The sequence below is a fragment of the Neoarius graeffei genome, chromosome 6 (genome assembly GCF_027579695.1).
Source record: "Neoarius graeffei isolate fNeoGra1 chromosome 6, fNeoGra1.pri, whole genome shotgun sequence".
Classification (NCBI taxonomy): Eukaryota; Metazoa; Chordata; class Actinopteri; order Siluriformes; family Ariidae; genus Neoarius; species Neoarius graeffei.
This window is the reverse complement of record NC_083574.1, coordinates 89,016,759-89,025,137: the sequence shown is the minus strand read 5'-3', so window position 1 is coordinate 89,025,137 and position 8,379 is coordinate 89,016,759.

Sequence of the window (8,379 nt, the reverse complement as noted above, 5' to 3'; positions counted from 1 at the left end):
ACTTGACACTAAACGCAGAACAAGGGTGTTTTAGATTTTTTTTTTTTCGCTATCCAGGGCAGATGATCACACACACACAGAGTCATGGGACAAACCGCTACAAGCATTTTGTTTTCCTGTAGTGAAAACACAATTAGTGCCTGAGTGTTGTTTATTGTGAGATGAATATTAAGAGCATTCTTGAAATCACAGCCACTTTTTTTTCCATCAATAAAAATCTCATTTCCTTCTGCAAAAGACCTTAAATCGCATGTTCGTTTCCTGCTGTACAAAACTTCCCGGGGTGACACATGAAATATTGGGAGCACTTAGGACTTAAACCAGGCTGTGGAATAATAACAGAAGGGTATATTAAAAAAAAAAAGTCAGAGTTTTAGCCTATAGCACTACATCCGTTGTACGAGGACGTAATAAATCAAGTGAAAGTTCACCTTTATGGTCTTGCTGCTCTTTGCTATTTCGTAATTCTCTGTTTGTGAGACGTTATCCTGAAGAAGGGCGCACGCTGACCTTTAAACGACGCGCATCATCTTTATTTCTGTAGATAAGAGAGACACAATTTTTTATGTATATATATATATATATATATATGATATTACACAGTTGCGCGAAGATATGAAGTTTATCTTCGAGTAGTGAATATCTTTCACGAGTGAACAAGTGAAAATATTATTCAACACTAGAAGATAAACTTCATATCTTCGCACCACCGTGTAATGTTCTTTATATTATATGGATACGTGCACACACAAAAAATGCACAAGCTCATCTCATCTCATTATCTCTAGACGCTTTATCCTGTTCTACAGGGTCGCAGGCAAGCTGGAGTCTATCCCAGCTGACTACGGGCGAAAGGCGGGGTACACCCTGGACAAGTCGCCAGGTCATCACAGGGCTGACACATAGACACAGACAACCATTCACACTCACATTCACACCTACCGTCAATTTAGAGTCACCAGTTAACCTAACCTGCATGTCTTTGGACTGTGGGGGAAACCGGAGCACCCGGAGGAAACCCACGCGGACACGGGGAGAACATGCAAACTCCGCACAGAAAGGCCCTCGCCGGCCACGGGGCTCGAACCCGGGCCTTCTTGCTGTGAGGCGACAGCGCTAACCACTACACCACCAATGCACAAGCTAATACAAAGAATTTTATTTTGACAACGCACGTCTAGTCAGCGGGAAAACACTGAGAGTGACGTCATCAGAGTGAAATATCAGGAATTATTCTATCCACATTCACTGGATATGAGCAATCGTGCACTCTCATTGGCTACTCTACTATTAGGATATCAACTCATATACTGTGAGTAGAGAAAAATAAAATGGCGAAGCGTGCTGCTGAACCAACCGAGGATGAAATAAAAACTCTACTCGAAAACAAAACCCCAGAAGGTACAAAAAAAAGAGCAACAAAATATGGAATAAAAGTATTTAATGGTAAGAACGTATCTTTTTTTATTTTTCAAGAATTATTATTATCGCAATTTTCACAAATTGCTACTGTCATTTCGCCGGTTTGTTTACATTCGAAGTGGAAATTAGTTTGTCGGACATTTTGTATAAAGTTTTTCATTTATCAAATTTGCAAAAAAATAGCTCAGTTTCTCAAAATCCAGTAAATGTGGATAGAATAAAATAGGTATTCCACTCATAGACTGGTACCAAAATCCAGAATTGTGACACCCAAAGGCATTTTTGAGACAAAGTCGGCAAACAGTCTTATTTTGTCAATTTGTGTGTGCCGAATTCAAATCTGCAATATGCCGAGCTCTATCTGACCTCTGTTGACCTCTAGAGGTCATTGAACTTTGGGCCTGTAAACGTCTCAGCTGAACCCAGTTTCTCAGCTTTCTAAGGAATGAAATGCACTAAAATGATTAATGAAGTTAGCAAATGGCCTTGTTTGTTAAATGTTTGGGTGCTGAATTCATTTTTCATTTGTAAAACGACATATGACCTCTGATAACCTCAAGGTCATTAAACTTGGCCTATAGGCCTATGCATTTAACGGCATTTTTAAACTGACTTTACTCCCCCAAAAAGAATATGAACAGACAAAAAACAAATAGAAAGGAACAAATACAACGTTAAATGCCAGTCCATGTACATGTGACTTACTTTTCACAATGAGAATGCCTCGGCGATCACCTTACATAACATTGCATTACATTTAGCGGTTATTGTTTATACAAAGCTACTGAAAAAAGGACAGATTCAGCAGCATACAAAATGTGGGGGCATACAGGGTATACAGGTTAATCAGGGTTAGTATATATGAGAGTTTTTTTCTTTGTTTTGTTTTAAACGGGGTAAAGCCTTTACAAACAACAAAGAAAAAAACTCTCATATATACTAACCCTGATTAACCTGTATACCCTGTATGCCCCCACATTTTGTATGCTGCTGAATCTGTCCTTTTTTCAGTAGCTTTGTATAAACAATAACCGCTAAATGTAATGCAATGTTATGTAAGGTGATCGCCGAGGCATTCTCATTGTGAAAAGTAAGTCACATGTACATGGACTGGCATTTAATGTTGTATTTGTTCCTTTCTATTTGTTTTTTGTCTGTTCATATTCTTTTTGGGGGAGTAAAGTCAGTTTAAAAATGCCGTTAAATGCGTAGGCCTATAGGCCAAGTTTAATGACCTTGAGGTTATCAGAGGTCATATGTCGTTTTACAAATGAAAAATGAATTCAGCACCCAAACATTTAACAAACAAGGCCATTTGCTAACTTCATTAATCATTTTAGTACATTTCATTCCTAAAGGCCAATTTATGTTGACAACCCAGTCCTCGCAGACGGTGTCGCAGACAGTGTCTGCGTAGCCCCCCCCCACCTTCGCAGATGCTCTGCGCGCACCTCCCAAAAATTGTGACCACCGCAGAAGCCTCGCAGACAAGAGGGCTCTGATTGGTCCACTCTACCCGCTGTACACGCACTTCCGCTTCCCTACTTTCCCGGTTTGTTTTGTTTTCATGACCGGCATTTTTAAAAACACGAGCGAAGATGGAGCAGCATGAAGAGCGGTTGATTGAGGAAGTGAAGAAGTACGGACATCTATACTACTCCAGTTCTAGTCATTATAAAAAAGTTCTAGTCATTATAAGTAACCGGAGGATAAACACTCCACTAACCACACCCACCAACTACTCCTAGCGACTTCTCGCCCCCTTGCGTTGTGCCGGTGAATAACATCGCGCACGCCTATTCCCCCGCTCAACAATAAATTACAACTGTCTGCGAAAAGCTATCTGCGAAAGCCTTGTCGCACGAGCATGCAGAGGCCTTTAGAAAGCTGAGAAACTGGGTTCAGCTGAGACGTTTACAGGCCCAAAGTTCAATGACCTCTAGAGGTCAACAGAGGTCAGATAGAGCTCGGCATATTGCAGATTTGAATTCGGCACACACAAATTGACAAAATAAGACTGTTTGCCGACTTTGTCTCAAAAATGCCTTTAACTCCTTAAATAAGCACTTTTTTGAATTTTGGTACCAGTCTATCAATCTCATCGTACATGGCTTATAGACAACTTCGTGCTACGCTCCTCATCAGCATGTACGACTTGATTTTGTGGAATAACTGTTAAGTATTATACATCCAGGACACTTTTTCAATGGAATAAAAGCGTGTTCTATTCCCTTCTAGCAAGTTTCATTCATTTGGTTCGATAGCATGAAATATTGTTAGCATATCGCTTATCCTACATGTGTTATGTCACTCTACCCAATGGAGAATGAGCGTTGAATATGGTTTATGATATTGCACGGTTGTCAAGACAACATGACGTCACACACTGGAGTTGATGTGAATATTCAATGAGAAAGTTTACTGCTGCGTACAGTACGGTACGTGCAGGAGCATTTCTTTGTTCGCTGGGAAAGAGAAAGACACGTTGAACACCGAAAAGGCTTCATTAGCTATTGCTCATGCATATTTACAAGAGAAAAACTTACCAACAGTCATCAAAAAACTGGAAAAGAGAGAGTGTGTATATATAATAATAATAATAATATTGGCTGGCTTTTTTCATGGTCTATCAGATACTGCTACTCATCTTCAACTCGTTCAGTATCATGCTAGCTGAATGGAATATATCTGATATACCACGAATAAAGCCAGCCAATATTATTTAAATATGCCACTCAGATCTGCAATGTACTGTATGTTGTGTGAAAAATGCGAGTTTTTCAACAGGAGAAGATAAACTTCATATCTTCAAGCCAATGTGTGATTTTCTTTTTATTATATTGACACATTCACAAACAATAAGTACCCAGATTTATCAAAACAATTTATTGAGTTCCTCATGAGTGATACATAGAGATTTCTGTCCCGGTTTTGGTTCTCCATGTCCTGGATGGAGCTCATATGAAAAACACGAGTAGTGTATTTCCCACTAAAATACTCATGCCCAGATAATATTATGTGTTAATTTCCAAATCTATCCAAACACATTTCTCATTCACACCTCGGGGCAATGTAGCATTGGCGGAACACCTTTTTGGTTTACAGAAATCCATGTCTAATGAGAAAGTCGGCGGTGACTGTGGAAAGAAATGGAATAAGTAAGAACCCGGGAGAGGAACCAGACACACAAGGGAATCCAGACCTTATAGGCAAGAGCACTGAATAATGGGATTTTGATAATCACAGTAAGCAGGCATATATTATATTACAAAGACAAAAAAAAAAGACAAAATGAATCGAAAATTGATAGGAGATTAGTTCTTAGAGATTTGACATAATCACTGCAGCAGTGTTTATCTCGAGGGAATTCAATTGTGCATAATGACAGCGAGTGTGTTGCATATTAAAATCACATCATTCTGAGTTACTCTGAATTACATGTTTTGGGCCCAGGAGGGTTTTGTAAGTTAGTGAAAGAAATATTTGCTATTAATTATTTTGCCGCTATCACTCTATGATCATTTGCTAAATTTGTCTGTTCATTCATATATTCCAGAGGTTTTCAAAGTGTGGGAGAGTCAGCCCCCCCTCACAGAGCAAAGAAACAACAGCGCCCCCCCCTTACAATTTTTGTTGTTGCTATACTTAATGTTCCATTCGTATTTTAAAAAAATGGTTGTTGTACACATTTTTATTTTTTTTCTTTTACACATTTTAAACAGGGTGGCACGGTGGTGTAGTGGTTAGCGCTGTCGCCTCACAGCAAGAAGGTCCGGGTTCGAGCCCCGTGGCCGGCGAGGGCCTTTCTGTACGGAGTTTGCATGTTCTCCCCGTGTCCGCGTGGGTTTCCTCCGGGTGCTCCGGTTTCCCCCACAGTCCAAAGACATGCAGGTTAGGTTAACTGGTGACTCTAAATTGACCGTAGGTGTGAATGTGAGTGTGAATGGTTGTCTATGTGTCAGCCCTGTGATGACCTGGCGACTTGTCCAGGGTGTACCCCGCCTTTCGCCCGTAGTCAGCTGGGATAGGCTCCAGCTTGCCTGCGACCCTGTAGAACAGGATAAAGCAGCTAGAGATAATGAGATGAGAATGAGACATTTTAAACATCTGTGCTTTTTTAAAACATTTTTTTACACATTTTAAACATCTGTGCTTTTTAAAACATTTTTTTACACATTTTAAACATCTGTGCTTTTTTTAAAAACATCTTGTTTTACACATTTTAAACATCTCATAGCATCGTTAGCTAGCACCTCTTGGCAGACAATACACTGTGGCAGAGGAGCATCTTCAGATCCAGTCCATGAAAATCCAAACTTTAAATAATCGTGGTCATACTTCCTTCTTTTTTCTGCTTGGCCCAGACTCTGTCTCCTCACTCACTGTAGCTTTAGGTACTAAAAATCGATCCATTTTGTCTCTGGCAAAGGCTAGCTGAAGTTCGCTAAATGTCCGCAATAGTAACTTATGGCCCTTTTCCACTACCTTTTTTCAGCTCACTTCAGCCCGACACGGCTCGCGTTTCAACTACCAAAAAACAGCACGACTCAGCTCGCTTCAGCCCTGCTTAGCCCCTAAAACTCGCACGGTTTTGGAGTGGGGCTGAAGCGAGCCAAAGCGAGCCGAGTGAGGCTGGGGGCGTGAGCAGACACTCCCCTGTGCACTGATTGGTGAGGAGGAGTGTCCTCACATGCCCACACACGCCCCGCGAGCACGCTGGGATCTGTAAACACTGCAAACCCGGAAGGAGAATAATTACGAATTACGAGAATTTCTGAAGCCTTATGCGCCTCGCCTCATCTATACACTCTTGCCAGTATCTGTTCGCGTTGTCGGTGACAACAAGCCACAGCACCAAGACCAGCAACACTAACGACTTCATGTTTATTGTTTACTATTCGGGTCGTGAGACTACCGCTTAAAAGATCACTGATGTCACTGTTTGCGCTGCTTAACGACATCACCTGACGTCCACCCACTTTCGCTAACTCCACCCAGTGTGTCCACCCACTTCCAGCCAGCACGGTTCAGCGCGGTTGTAGTCGAAATGCAACTCCAACAGCCCCGCTCAGCTCGACTCAGCTCGACTCAGCACGGCACGGCTCAGCCGCGTTTGTAGTGGAAAAGCGGCATTATTCTGGTTTATTTTTCCTCACGTTGCGCCCCCCCCCTCCGAAGAACTCTGGCGCCCCCTAGGGGAGGCGTGCCCCACACTTTGAAGAGCCCTGATATATTCTATTTTGTATTCTGACAAGGTTATGAGCATGGCTGTCTTTGAATATGTTGTATTTTTTCTTCCTTGTGTTTTGGCAGTGGTATGGTGGGTCTTGATGGCAGTGATAACACCCCTAGCCTCAGTAGTCCTGCCTTGTATTTCTGGAATACACTCCAGGATTGCATTAATTATTACTCGAAGGGCACTTGGTAAAGTAGAGTGCATACATCCATCAAGATACATATTATCAACATCAAAATCAAAATCACTTGAACCAAGGATAATAGTAAAGCTGTCTACCAAATTTCGTCCAAATCCGTTCACTACTTTTTGAGTTGAGTTATGTTGGGAACAGAGGAAAAAATCCTGGATCCACATACATATCCAGATTTGCATCAAAATCTAACCAATTGTTTCTTGGCCCATGGCTCACCTTTCCACCACATTTCATTCAAACCTGTTCACTACTTTTTGAGTTACGTTGGGAAAAGAGGAAAAAATCCTGGATCCACATACATATGCAGATTTGCATCAGATTCGAATCAGTTATTCCTTGGCCCATGGGTCACCTTTCTACCAAATTTCATCCAAATCTGTTCACGACTTTTTGAGTTATGTTGGGAACAGATAAAAAAATCCTGGACCCACATACATATCTGGATCCTGGATCCGAACAAAACTCCTTTTGACCAAGTAGAGGAGTAAACAAAAAAAAAAAAAAAACCCAGACAAGAGAGGATTTTGCTTACATTCTTATCCATTGTTCCCTGGCCCATGACTCACCTTTCCTCCAAATTTCATCCAAATCCATTCTCTACTTTTTGAGTTACGTTGGGAACAGAGGAAAAAATCCTGGATCTGCAGACATATCTGGATCCTGGATACACATACATATCCAGATTTACATAAAAATCGAATCAATTGTTCCTTCACCTACTGTATGGCTCACCTTTCCACCAAATTTCATCCAAATCTGTTCACTACTTTTTGAGTTGGGAAAAGTCAAACAAACAACAAAACGGATGCAAAAATGAATGAATAAATGAACACATTGCATTATATGTCTTTTTACCACATGGTCCTGTTAAATTCTTAAATCTGATTGGTCTGAAGGTTTATTTTCTATAACATCAGCTCTGACAGTAGTTCTGGCTATAAGGCAAATATATACAGTGGTGCTTGAAAGTCTGTGAACCCTTTAGAATTTTCTACATTTATGGATAAATATGACCTAAAACATCATCAGATTTTCACACAAGTCCTAAAAGTAGATAAAGAGAACCCAGTTAAACAAATGAGACAAAAATATTATACTTGGTCATTTATTTATTGAGGAAAATGATCCAATATTACATATCTGTGAGTGGCAAAAGTATGTGAACCTTTGCTTTCAGTATCTGGTGTGACCCCCTTGTGCAGCAATAACTGCAACTAAACGTTTGCGGTAACTGTTGCTCAGTCCTGCACACCGGCTTGGAGGAATTTTAGCCCATTCCTCCGTACAGAACAGCTTCAACTCTGGGATGTTGGTAGGTTTCCTCACATGGACTGCTCGCTTCAGGTCCTTCCACAACATTTCGATTGGATTAAGGTCAGGACTTTGACTTGGCCATTCCAAAACATTAACTTTATTCTTCTTTAACCATTCTTTGGTAGAACGACTTGTGTGCTTAGGGTCGTTGTCTTGCTGCATGACCCACCTTCTCTTGAGATTCAGTTCATGGACAAATGTCCTGACATTT